General features: G+C 31.9%; 1 protein-coding gene across 1 annotated transcript in view; it reads right to left on the bottom strand.

Moving 5' to 3' along the window:
• Positions 1–14,758, bottom strand: part of LOC130903962 (tyrosine-protein phosphatase 99A) — a 451,000-nt gene that overhangs the window by 65,531 nt on the left and 370,711 nt on the right. The window lies entirely within an intron of this gene.

The following is a 14,758-nucleotide window of genomic DNA, read 5'->3' as shown; positions in this document are numbered from 1 at the left end:
GATTGATCAGGTATCAAGCAGTGGATGCATCAGTTTGGGCTGAATTTCTAAGGGATCACATTGTCGCACTGTTCTTTATTCTAGGTAACCTAGATAACTATAGTTACAGTTATAGTTGCAGTTACAGTTATAGCTACATTGTGATTCAGTTTAAGTACAAATTTATTTCTCTAGGGTAATTTGAAATATTTGAAATTGGAGGTATTTGTAATATAATCAGACGATTTGCCTCGAAGAGTGCAAGTTATAGGATAGAAATGTGTGCTTACAAATGTCTGTGAAGCATTTCAAAATGAATCATGCCATTGTATGGAAGTCCACTGTGATAATTTTAAACGTATTTTTGTTTTTAAATACAAAATCAATATCATATGTGTAACCTCTTAATTCTTCAATCAATTGACTGAAAGAAACTACTGCGGCTCTTGAAAAACTTTTGTAGCATAATGCAAAATCGCATCCTAGTCATTATTCTATATAATTTTTCGCCGCATAGATATTTTTCATTATACAATATACATGCTTATACATTAAATTAATTTTTCTTTCTCCATGAATTTATCATTTTATTTATAATATTGAATAGTTGAACGATGTGTAACGTGCGCAGTTTTGTGGACAGTTATTATAATAGGTAGAAAAATATAAAGCAGTGTGGAACTTCTGCCATAAAAATAATTTATATGTGCATATATTTCCAGTGATTCCTTGCAAATATATTTACAAAGGAATTGAATCATGCAATAATTTTGACTGAATTTTCCGAAGCACTATTATAAAACTGGTGCTTATCTCCAAATATAAATGATGCACGAAAAACAAATGTTGAGAAGACTATAAAAATAAAATTATATTTCAACAAATGTGTAGTCGAAACATTGATTCTGTTCTCAAGCATAAAAGAATTTTTCAAATATTTCTAATCGCCATCAATTCCTATGTAAACAGTATTATATATTTGTAATTTTGTAGGCCAATCAAATTTGATGATTACTCTGTTTGTTTTTAAAACTTTTTTATGAATAACGACAGAGGGAGAATTATTCAGTAATAATTAATAGACAAATTAATGGATCATTGGAAATAGTTACTTTTGCAACAAGTCTATAAAATATGCGACGAGAAAATGGACAAAGCGTTGAGTGCAATAAACATACCAAGTTTTTCTGGGGTCATGATAAAATCAATGGAATATTTGATTTAGTACTATAAGTGTAGAAAAATAGGAAGCGTAATTTATTAGAAATCTATTCATTTATCAATAAGCACTTTCGTTTAAAATTGGAAAAGCTAGAATTTACCCTGTTAGGGACAATAATTTAACATTAACTTCATTTGTACCATTAATAATGAAAATTAATGAGCAATTGTGCAATTTCAATATTGATATTTCCTTCTGTATTTTTTTTCAAATCTATAAGCGTGATTTGTTACTAAATATACTTATACATGAAAATTTATTTAGACTCTACAATATCTACATAAAGTGTTGAAGAGCTTATGAAGCACTTATGCATATTTCAGAATTTCTCAAATGCAGAAGCTTTGAAATTTTATACAGGTTCCAGCAAACATTTTTTTACTAAGCTTTTGATTTCGGGAATTGATGAAAAAAATAAAAATAAAGTAATTTGTCATGTGATAAGGACTCAAATGAATCCTTATTCCACTTTTTTCTATGTATTCGACACTTACTCTCTACCATTTATACCTAAGACATGCCCTTGCAATGACAAATAAATGCGACATACAACAATATGTCATTCAGTGACTCCTGGTGGAGTCCTAAGGAATTTTCGTTCATCACTATCAGCACTAAACTTTAAATTATGTGAGTGTCGGAGTTAATTTTTCACTGACTTTAACAGATATACAATTGTATTCTTCAAATTATAAGCGCATTTCTATTTTTGAGGTATTTATTCCTGTTTATGTAGATACTTTCAATTATTATGCATTTTTTACAAAGGAGAACTAAGTAAGAAAGAGCATTAGTAATTGTCTTTATGGTATGAATACTCTGAATACTGTGTGTAAATGATTGGAAGATCTCGCTAATGTTAGAATGGACACAACAGACAGTAAACTTGGAGATGCCCTCATTACATAATCCATTTCCTGTGGTTTAGAAAATTATGTCCAGTGCCAGCGGAGTTGTCGGCGATGATAAAATTGCTTTATACTATTTTTTGTAACTGCAGAACGAATTGTAGTAAAAATGGAGGCTGTCAAGAAATGAGATTATTTTGTTTGTTAGTATATATTAATTGTCAGGGTCAGAATTGCTCCAGCATTGAATTCAATACAACACATGAAAATATTTTTGATATTAATGAAGAGATAAATTATTTCCCTAGAATAGCATACAGAAATTCTTCAAGGAAAAGAAAGTAAAGATGAAGAAATAATTGTTAAAGTAGTAATTTGACCGCTATCTATCACAGTAAAATTTGGAAGAAAACAACTTATTTCACCTTGATCAATAGTACAATTCTATCATTCAATAGGTTACGATCTAATCAAACTTTCAACATTCTGAAATGAGAAATGTGAAGTGTCTTTAATAATTTATGTGACAGGTGTAGGTACCTTCAAACGTCAAACAAAATTACTAAAAATTATCCCAATAGATTGATTTATGAATGCAAAAATCGTAATTGAGCTGAGGTAATACTAATAGTACCCCAAATGATATTGTTTTTATTAGTAATATTCCCTTCAATTTAACTATTTTCCACAACTGCCTACTTTCATCTCAATTGTCGTTAAATTTTGTCAATTGTTATGTCATATAATCCACTTGATTGGAACACTTCCTCTTACGATTCGAATAACTAATACCATTCCTACCGGAAACAGTAAAACGTTGACCCTGTAATGTCTTGAAATGTGTTCCTTTTTACTTAATGTGATGTGAGCCTTAATCACATAATTCGCATTATCTATGAGAGGCAAATATTCAGCAAAAAATAAAAACGTAAAGTCTGATGAATCAATGGAAAACTGCTGCAATTCGTTTTTCTTTAATACATACGAGTGCACCTTGGATAAGTAATCCCTGCTCATGTCTTAATACATGTATGCACATTCAAAAATCATTTTATACCAACTTTTTTTTTATCCTCAATATATTTTGCAATTACCCGAAATTTACTGTACAAGAATCTGTCGACCGATGTTCCCGAATGACTGGAGGTGGAAAGTCCACCGTTTTTAAATTATTGCGGGGAGAAAGACACAAGGCCAAGTGGAACCTCCCAAGAAAAGTCCAGGCAGACCAGCAAAAATCCGTGATGAAGACACCACTATAGATGAGCAAGTTCGTTTGTTAAGAAATCGTTGTTTTGGATGTTTTGTTTGCCAGTGTTTACAGATTTACTTTGGTGAAAATCAATATTAAGTTGGTATTAGATATTTCATCATTGCTGCATTGTCAATCGCAATGTGGCGATTCTTTTTACTTGTCACCAATTTCAGCAGTAGTTTTATTGCCTTCAGTGTGCCATCCCCAAATCACTCGATTATACGTGCTGGAAGTTCTCTTATGTTAGCTGAATAAGAACATCCATGACTTTTTCCTTAACCGCTTCAACATATTGGTCCTTTCAGACAACAGAGAACTCACCGGGGGTAAGCTCGAGTAAGGAAGTGGGTTTTGCACAGTCATGTTGCATTTTGACATGGCATAATTGGCTGGAGCAATGATCCAAGAATTCTATCCAACGAGTTTTCTCCTATCACACGTTCACTTGAAGCCACGGCGATCAATGTGAATCAATTTAGGGAAAATACCAATATTATCTTCCACAAATCCCTGATATTTTGCTTACTAATTATATATTTTATCAACTTTCCTTATTCTCAAAAAAAACTTTTTACCATTGGGCGCAATAATCCGATTATGAGGATAATATGCAAAATAGTACTTAATTAAATGTAAAGAATAGAACAAGAACTTAATCCAAAATTTATTTTAATTATGGAAAATAACGGTGTGTGTTAGTGGTAAGTCAAAAACATTTTTATTTTTAAAAAGTATTCAGAAAATAGTATGAATAGTATGATTATCAACCCTGATACACTCTTAAATGTTGGAATTTAATCAGTTGCAGTATAATGTTTCTATTTTACCGAACTCACCAAACATTGAACAAACTCCATTGTGTCCTTCAGTTCGTCAGATCTTCAGATCTACGACCATTGCAGATGCCATTTTCGTTATAAAAGAAGCACTCAAGTGATTATTATCAAACACTTTTTTTGCTTCTTGAATAGGCTATATAGTTTTCTCAATTTTCGTTCTCTAATTTTCCATGTTCCTTTAGTTCTGGTTTGTAGCGAACAGTTGTCCTATTTTATTTATATTATATTTATCTCCATTTCTAGACAAATAAATTCTTCAATCAGTCAACATTCTTCTACAACTGGTTTTTGAGTTTTTGAGAGAAAGCAGGTATAGAACGTTCTATAAAGGTTATTGCGTTTTATGTAAAAATTTCACTAACTATCTCTCCTGGAACTTGTCTACATAAATGTGGTCTGTTCTACGAAAGCTGCTTTTTGTGGTAAGTTAACAAATAATATTTTTCCCAACCATTGCTTGGTTGGACTTGAATAATTGTCTGCGCGGTTACCTATTCAACACCTATAATCTTCTTGATTTGATTGTAGGTGATTCGATAATCTCTCTCATCAGTTTTCCCACAGCTTCAGGCTAGTCATCTAATTTTACTCTCACCCTATTTAATTTTCCACACTGAATCCTACTTCTCGCAAAGGGAAATATTGAAAAAACATTTCATCAAAAATTGATGATATTCCTCCAATTTTAAGTTGTTTTTAAATCGTGATAAATAAATTAATTTGCAGTGATGTTAGGAAGTTCGTACTGAACTGATGAAGAACTTTCCCCAAATATAAACACAATGAATGCTGAGAATCCAACGTAGACTTTTAGTAGAATGTGTTGCCACTTGTCTAGAAATTTACAGCATAGCCTTCATATAGGATTTTCTTTGGCGAGCGTTGGATATGAAATACTTTTAATTCATGCAGTTTTTAGTTGGTGTGACATTTTGGACTTACCCCTAGAGAGTTTTCTAAATTTTTACAAACTATGTTGGATACTGCGTTAAATCCGCTAATACTTCCTAAAATAGTTGAGTTCAGCTTATCCAATCTGAGATGAATTTTATGGAGCTTTGCAGCCAATCTCTGATAGTCATTTTTGTATTCCTGTTAAGACGGCCTAGAGTATGTATTTCTGAAAAATCTCAAACTAATTTTTGTTAGCTCTTGGGCTCCAAGTTATAAAAAAATATAACCATCGATCAACCAATTCCACTGAAAATACCAAAAAGAACATTATATGCATTGTTATTTTTGAGCTGATCTTTTATAAAGCGGAATAAGGAATACCTGTAAGAGAAGTGCTGGAAATTGTTTTTATAATACCAAATTCTCTCGAACTCTGTCTCTTTTCTTCTCCGTTTTTAAATGAACATTTTACAGCTGTTTCTCCGTCCACAAAGCTCTTTTATATGAAGCTGTACCTCGTAAGCTTTTATAAATTCAATTTCTAAGTATTAATTAATTTTATGGTAAATACCGTTTACTGAGAAAAATGAAGGGCAACACCGTACTAAGCTGGCAATATTGGCAATCTCAAAAATTTTGCATATAAAATGCCGTTGTGAAATGTGTAATGAAAAGTGAATAACAAGTTAAATCGAAATAAATAACTATAAACTAAGTATGTGATGATATGATGATACATGTGAACAGCTTATTTTATACACCATCAATAATATGAGCAATCACAAATGAACGCATAACACCAAATATAAATTGTACGACCATTTACGTTCCATTTCATTCAGGTACCCGTACAACCTACTCAAAAATTTGTGTTAAATAAGTTTCTGTGGAAGTTTTTCCAATTTTAGTAATAAATTTCAGGGAATCTTTAGCTTCATCGACTATGTGTGTTTACACTAATTAAAGTGGTCACATAATTATTACTATGGCTCATCTATATAGAACATAATTAAATTAAGCAGCTAATACAATAGTTTTTCAGTTGAACAAATCCTATCCTCCAGAGATCCGTTGAAAATGGTGACTTCCAGGAAATTCTGGATAATTTTTTCAATAATTGTTTTAGTAGCTGATTTCTAAATTATTTTAGGATCATTTTGTGTTTAATCCTATGAATGTATCAAAACACAGTAGTAATTTTATAGTCATTACTTACGTAACCTGAAGTACCAAGCAGCTTTTAATCCTAAAAACTTGGAAATACCTTATGAAGAATTCACGCTGATGAAACTGAGAGAGAGAACTTGAGAAATTGTAGGGATAATTTCTCACGTTAACTATATACACTTCTTTCTAGATATATGGTAGAGATACAATATGATAAATTATCTAAAGATAACTTAGTCATAATACCTTTCAGGTATAGTGTAGCGTTTAGTTATATGGTGGTAATCTGGCAGCTGGCTAACACTTCTATTTCTACAACGCTCCATGTGAACATTTCATTGTTTGAAACACAGCTGGAAGTCTCTGCTGTTAGCTTTCTCCCACTTTCTATTTCACAACTTCAACCAACTCAGAATTTATTTCATTTATTTCAAATTACGATTCGTTACATGTTATTATCCTTTCCAATAAGTTAGTTCATTTCAATTTTTTCCATATTTTCCTATCTCGTAAAACAGACTACTCGGACTTACCCAGATTAATGCTGAACTCTGTAGACTATTTAATAGAAAAAAAGACATCTATTTTATAAAAATATATACATGTATCATGTAGTTTATTTCAGTTTTTATAAAGACACTAGGCATCGAGTACACGGTAAGTGAAAAAGTATTTCCACATCAGCGGTTATAAGAAGGAAAGGTATTTGAACCGTCCTAACAAAATATCTGCCAATGTAGGTAGCACAATGGATACCTACAAAAAAAATTCCCGAGGCACTCATCGTAGGGAGAAGAAAGCGAAAGATTTTATTCACCAACTGAATTAGATATAACAAAAATACATGAAATATATTTGGAGAAAATAAAATCCATTCAAGTATGCGAAAATCGAAAGGGGCGTACTTACATTCTATTTCTTCGTGCATAATTAAGCTACTTGTGAAATTTGTGACCATTATAAAATTTGATGGGACCCAATCAAATAAATGAAGTTTGCCTGATATTGAATAGAATCAATTTTAAAAGTAGATCCCTTGCTAGAGATTAATAAAAAAAATCTAATAGCTCACTAACCAGCTAATTGTACGTATTATATGAACTATCTATAGCTCAAGCAAAATTTGATAGAGATATAATTTGAGGTACTAGAATCAATCGACTGTAAAATTCTTAGATGAGTCCAGACTTTGCCTGTATGGCGATTAGTTGTGTATCTCCATATAAAGAAAAATGAATGAAATATTCACACAATGCTGCATACACCCAAGGTATGGGTATGGTAATGGTATGGAGCGGTATTAATATAGAGGGCTATAGAGGGTTTCAATACTCACAGGTACATCTTTGATGTATTAGAGTCACAAGTGACAATGACCAACCACAAGAACCGTTCAAAATTGTCTTAGAGAGATCGAAACCCAAGTAATGGTATCGCTAGCTAATAGTTCGTGTCTCCTTAGAATAGACCATTCGTAATCACTTATCAGCTTTATAAAATTTATCAACATTATTCATATGAGCTGTCTGACTCATTAACATATAGAACTCTTTGTGAACTCTTTGACTAATCATAATAGTTGTTGAAATAGATTAACATCAAACAATCGAGCTGGAAATTGTATTTCGCATTTTTGGTTGTTTGTGGGTTTAATATTTTGGAATTTCGTACTCTACAAATTATTTCTACATTATTGCTAGAACTGTCTCTAGTAAGATGTTTTATAAGAACTCCTTCTGTATAAATGGCAATAACTCTGTAATATTTAGTTTCACTTTTAATTTTGTCCTGATTTCTATTAACTTTATGCCTATTTCATAATCTTGTAGCATATAAAATCTGCATTCCCCACTACACTACCGCTGACGCGCGTTTAAATGACACACTGAAATAGAACTTGATTTGTTCGATCTATAAATATACTTTTTCTAGCAGAAAAACCTCCTTTGGAGGAAAAAGTTACCTTTAAATTTTTGTTTAATAAACTATGAAGTATTTTGCAAGTAGTAGGCTCTTTGTCTTTCATAAAATATTCTCACAGTTACTAAGGTCTAAATTCTTAGATACATCGAATATCATCTTATACTTCTTGCATGATAACTGACAAGGAACTAGACATAAGCCGATTTTTCTGTACGAATATCTTTTAAATTAGCTAGCTGCTTCTTAAACTGGACATTAGCAGATGTGCTAGTTTGCCAACATATTTCCTGTTACCCTTCTAAATAGCTAACTATTTTCCCAATCTAGTATTTTGATCTTGATAACTTGACAATTATTTCAAAGCTAAATTTAAAATCACCAGCTTGTGGAACAGAAAATAATGAATCCTTTCATATACCTTAGTAATTAGAACTAGAGATAGTTTGGAATTTGATGTATATAGAAAAAACACTGCAGTTTCCGAAAGAAAATAATTTGATTCTACATATAATTCAAGGGTATGATAAGATAGTACAATCAATCTTAGAGGTATGAGAAATCTCTTCGGGGACTACTTTTTCCAAAATATAACCAAAAAAACAGAAAAGATTTGTTCCTGTATCTTTTTACTGGTTATAAAAACGTTTGTAAAATATTTTCAACAGAGTAGATCTAAAGTTAGTTCATAAATCTAATAAACAACTTTGAAATAACTATTAGGTAACTGTAGGAATGAAACACTGGATCTGGGAAAAACTGGTATTTACGAAATTAGTTATAATGAATGGAAAGTTTGTTGAGCCAATTAGGACATCTGTTAATTAAAGGCTTCAGGACCATCTAGCTCATTTAAAATACGGATGGACAAAAAAATCGAGTATTCCCAAGCACACTATAACCATTCAATAAGTTCAAATAATGTGAAATTATTGATTTTATTAAAAATGAATTTAGGTAAGGAATTGATAGATGTAAGAATAGTTTTCTATTCGTATTTGGAATAAAATGTAGAATATGTGATCGAAATAGATTTTCTTGTTGGAATTCTTTACCGTGAACGATAGTTTGCGACAGAAATTATTATGTAGCCGTGAGTTACATTGAGTTTATTTTTGTTTACATTTGGTCTCTGACGACGATCATCAGAAAATGTCATTGTTATTCAGTGTTAATTTCATTCATATACCTTATGTTTGATTTTTTCTCTCGGATATGGAATATTTTTCAATAGAAAAAATTTTCGATAACTGTGTGAACACATGTGTATCGAGTATAACCAGAAACTTTGGTTACAAAGATATCCGAGTCGTGGTGTTTTAAGAAGGTTCACTATTGTTATTTTAGCTAAATTTGGAACAGATAGCGCACATACAACAAACGCAAATACAAACTGGCTTTAATTATTCCGTTTCGCGGTTTAACTAAACTACATCTGCAAATGTGTGGTGCACCGTTCATGAGCGTTAATCCGCAGAGAAAATCCCCACCAACGTGCTATTCCAGTTCTGCCACCCTTCACTAATCAACAGCCACCATGCTTTTCACCTGCTTTCCTCACTTATACCCGTTTCATTCTTTTTGTACTCCTCCACATCTCCGGTTCATGGTTATAGTAGGGTGGAGGCATTATTTTATATATTTAACTAAATTCCCTTTCCTTTTGATCGTACATTTCTTACAATGAAGATCCAAAGTATTTTTTATTTCTGCTACAATCTAACAATTTTTTTATTGACGTGTTCCTAAAAGGAAATTGTTCGTTTTTTTTGTGTGTGGAAGAATGTCTGTTTGATGGAAAATGTTTGAATTGATGAATACTAGTAACTACATTATTAAGTATCCGCCAGAAATTCTTTGATGCAGAGTTTGTAATGACGCATTTATTCCTTTGATTTGTAATTTTTTTTCTTCCAGATATTTTTTATAATACTTTCTATCCAACCTTTATACGTGCGACAGCCTTTTTGTGGTTTGAGAACTGCTACAATTTTGAGTCTTTTTCAAGCTCCGACTCATTCTTCTTTGCCAACTTGCCCTTATTGCCAATTATTCATGATTGTTCCGTGGCATTTTTCCTTTCTGTTTTATGATAAACAATTAATAAATGAGAAATTGAATAACGTGTTAGCTATTAACTCTTCTTAATAATATCTAGAAAAAAGAACTGCGGCAAAACTGATAATGGAGAATCAATTTCTTGTTTATAAAATTTGACACCACATGTGGAGTATATATATATCTAATTATCGTCGTATTTTTTTTTTCATACATAAAGTCTGTATGTGTATGTTTGACAATGCATCGCCAATAGCCCTAAATCACGCTAATAAATCTCACGAAGAGGCGTCAGTTGGCCCATTATTTTCCTATTTCAGCAAAAATACGTTTTTCCTCCGATGATTATTTTCTAAGTGGCTTGGCACAAGATTAATTCTATTCTAAATTAACGTGGAAATATGAACTTTCATAATTCTCCCAACTTTCCAACTTTTTTTTTAATATTCGTCTTGTCTTCACTCACAGATGATGTAAATATGAATTGAAAATGATTTTTGTTAAAAGTATAATCGCCCCGCTATATATATATATATATATATATATATATATATATATATATATATATATATATATATATATATATATATATATATACAAGGGTGATTCATTAAGAATGTAAAGAAGAAGAATGTAAAATTGCCAATTTTCAAAGAGAAATTGTGAAAACAAAAAATTATTGCAAAAATCAAAATTTAAATTTAAAATTTGAACACCCCGTATCTCGGAAACTAGCAATATTTGCATAAGGCATGTTGATCAGAATGATCATATTTTGAGGTCTAGAATCTACAGTTCAGAGATTGGACATTCTAAATAAATCACCCTGTATATATAATTGTAAAGAAATTTTTGCCAGCTATATTATAAGTAGTTTTTTATTGGGAGCGTGGCAAGGAAACATCAAAGTGGACTAACTTCAATATATTTTCAGAGCTTTCGAATACTTATGTATTCATCGTCTGGGAAATAATTAATTAAGATTTCCGGTAATTTCCGATATTATAAAAGGTTGTAAAAATTTTCAATCTCATGGAATTCAAAATTCAATATTCAAATTAACTTTGATAGAAATATTGATTCATTGAAATATTTATTCATATATAAATATTTTATCGCTGGGTTTATTTCGGTCTCTTATTATAGAAACTTGAATAGTTAGGAAAATTAGAAACGTGGATTTGATTTATTGAATTTGTTTGTAAGCAATTAATAAATAGGTGTATTTATATATAATATGATTTCACAGTGGGCTTAGAACCTAAGGTTCCATTGAAGTTGAGATACGCATGTTATTATTCTTGAGACGCATTTACGTAAGAGTCGGAATGTTCTTTCAATGATTTTATCGCTGTAGGGTGGATATTTAACTGTTAGTTTTTATTATTTTTCAGTAGTAGTGCTGTAGTAGTGCCTACGAGCCATCTCTGTACGATTTTGTTACACTGAGTATGCCTTTGGCTTGACTGTTTTCGAAAAGGTACACTACTTGATCGTAATTCAGCAATTGACTCTCGTTTTCTCAGTATTCCCTTATAGGTTCTAGTAATGTTGTGAGGTTAATTCTCATGAGTCTTAATTTATTTCTTTAATTGAAGGATGGGTTTCACAGATGTATAGAGTGGGTGAAGATATCTAATCCTACCTAACCTAACATAACCAATAAATTTGTCTACTAATGCTTTTAATGTTAAATTTATGCACACTTTATCATTTGATATGCGAAATGCAAATATTATATCCTTTGGGTTTACGTTCTCACAGAGACATTTTGTGGTAGATTTTAAGCTGACATAGTTATGAGAGATATTCCAGTCTGGATCGAAAACCGGCCCTGTTAAACAGCTGTGCTGTTCGAGAGGCAACGGCTTGTTGATACAAAAAGTTGCTTAATTTAATTACTTGTTGATAATTTTAGTTTGAGAGGATTTTCACTTGAAATGGATATTAAAAATGAAAATTTAATAATGAGAAGTGATTTTATTTACTCATGGTTTGCAATTGATGTAAATGAATCAGGTATCATTAGGTATTTTTACTTTTTACAAATTTCTAATTTGATAGTTCGTTTGCTTATATATTTAGTTAGTTTATAATAAATAGTCCTATAATAAGAGCGAATTAGTAGAAAGACTTGAATTGACACTGGTAAGTGGCGGCTTAAATCCAGAAACTTGTCTATTCAAAGATAAGGCTTCCACCTTGATCTCGTCGATTTCAGAAATGAAGGACATTTTGGCTGTGAAGGACGGTGTATCGACTTCAATTCCACCAATATCGGTTTGGAAGGAAGCTATCATTCAAAATCGACATTGCCATTGACGTCGAAAACAAAATCTGATCTCTAGAATATTATATTGAGAACAAGATGACAACGATGAATGAGAAGATACAATCTGATATGGAGAATAAGATTACAACGATTGACGAGCACTTCTCAAGACCGAAGACAACGGCAGTTTTACCAACCAAGGATCCATTTTTCGACGGTAAGACGTCTTGGACCATAAAAGAAAGGCAGTGAACTTGACCATTGCACTGCGAAGAACCGAAAGCAGAAGTGTGACGAAACTCTTCAAGAGTACGAAATAGCCATTGACGGACTTGTTTGATTCGCTTATCCATCAGCACCAGGAACTTCCGCAAACAACGTCCAAGTCCAGTCAGAGGGAAAACAAGAACTGGTCGTCTACAAGGGGGTAGGAGGATCATAAGCCTACCTCCTACTACTGTAGTCATCGAAAAGCCAACACCTTCCCTGGACGGCTGTACCCAATCTTTTCTCCTTCTCTTGATAGTATTCATATTTTTTTGCTGACTAATGGATTTTTTTTCTTAATAAACAAATTTTTCGAGATTTGACTTCTTAGCGTAATTTGCTCTGGTACCTGGCTAAACAAAAAGATTGGAAGGAATATTTAAAAGATATACAAAATACCAAATTTGGAAAAGTGTGGTATGTATTAAATTAGCTGTGGTGATTGTGACGGAAAGTATATTGGACGGACTAAGAGATCCGTTAATGTCTGGTTTAAAAAGCACACACCGAAAAATCTAGTATTTCCGATCACGCTGCCAGTCAAAATCATGATATAAATATTAATAATGTAAAATTGTTAAGAAATCTATCCAATAATTGATTATTGGACGGATTTGAAAGCATTTAAATTGCCAAATGTAAGAACAGCTGAAATAGGGACAAATGGCGATTTCCTTACAGTCCACAGTTTAGAAGTCAAGGAATAAATGTGAGGATTCCCGTCAAGGAGGTTTTCCTGTTGAATTTAATTTTTGCTGGAGAAGTTTTATTGGTGGGAAAATTGAGTATAAAACAGGTAAGTCAAGTTAATCGGTTTCAATTTACCTTCAGTCCTGAAGGCTATAACTTGGTTATCGAACGCACGTCAGACAGTGTAATTGTGAGTGTTTGTGTAGTGTATTCCAATTCTAACTTAGTTATTTTCCAAATATTGAGATGTCTCCCATATTTAGACAACGGCATAATCGTTACTCAGTACTTCTTTTGTTTTTGGGTGTTTTAGATTTTAGTTTAGTGAAATATTTGGAAAATGTATTATGTCCTTCATGGCTCATACTAATATCATAGTTATTTAAATATTTCGATCGTTGTAGGGACAGTACTAGTACTTATAGTAAGGAGAAATTTGTTCTGATGTTAAAATTATAGTATCTATTTATCCTTTTTTCCGTATGTTGTTTATCTTTGTCTCCAGATAATTTTTTTGTCGCAATACAGTTTTTGCTTTTTGAATAGGTAAGTATCCAAATTCAGGATTTGATAGTTGGATATATCTATAAGCCAAAATATAAAATTTACAATAACATAAGAACAGAATGGCATACTAGGTCCTCAAGATAATTCAACGTCAATTCATGTCATCCTATTCCACAAAAAGATCAGTGATTATAAGTTTGGCTGATCGGATCTCTTCTCTGTATATGTCCAAACTATTAAAGCCTTTGGCTGTATCACACTTTTTCATCTCGTTCTTGATATCGGGATTCATTAACCTTTTTAGGTTTTATTGGTCTTTACAGGACCTAGTATCTTCCTTAAGATAATTTTCTCCAATATTCGTCCTTCCTCGATAGACACATGGTTTTGGCTTCATATGTAATGATTGGTCTAATTGCTGTTCTGTATATTTTCATCTTTGTGTTCGTGCTCCACACCTTACTCCTCAAAAACTTTACATACCTCCAGTACACTTTATTTTCCGCTTAGATTCGAGATTCTTTCCTTTACTTCTATGCTTCTATTATTTTCCGCACTTATTATCACACTGAAATACTTGAAATCACTTTTTGCAATTGGTATGGTTCCAGAATAATCCCCCTCTGTTTATTTGCCCTTTTCTTAATTACCAACATGCACCTACAACCTCATTTCACCGGTCTTTTGAATTAACTGCATATGTCTTTCTCTTCTTATCTCCTTTTTGTCTGAAACCAAGTTTGTTCAACTACGTTAAGATTGGCGGGTTTTGTTTTTTCGACGCAAGTGTGAAGTATGTTAATTATTGGATGAGTAAAAAATTTGTAGATTTCGGAGTTC

This window comes from Diorhabda carinulata, chromosome 1 (genome assembly GCF_026250575.1).
Source record: "Diorhabda carinulata isolate Delta chromosome 1, icDioCari1.1, whole genome shotgun sequence".
NCBI classification, from domain to species: domain Eukaryota; kingdom Metazoa; phylum Arthropoda; class Insecta; order Coleoptera; family Chrysomelidae; genus Diorhabda; species Diorhabda carinulata.
The sequence above is the reverse complement of the archived record's forward strand: the minus strand, read 5'-3'. Positions and strand labels throughout refer to the sequence as shown.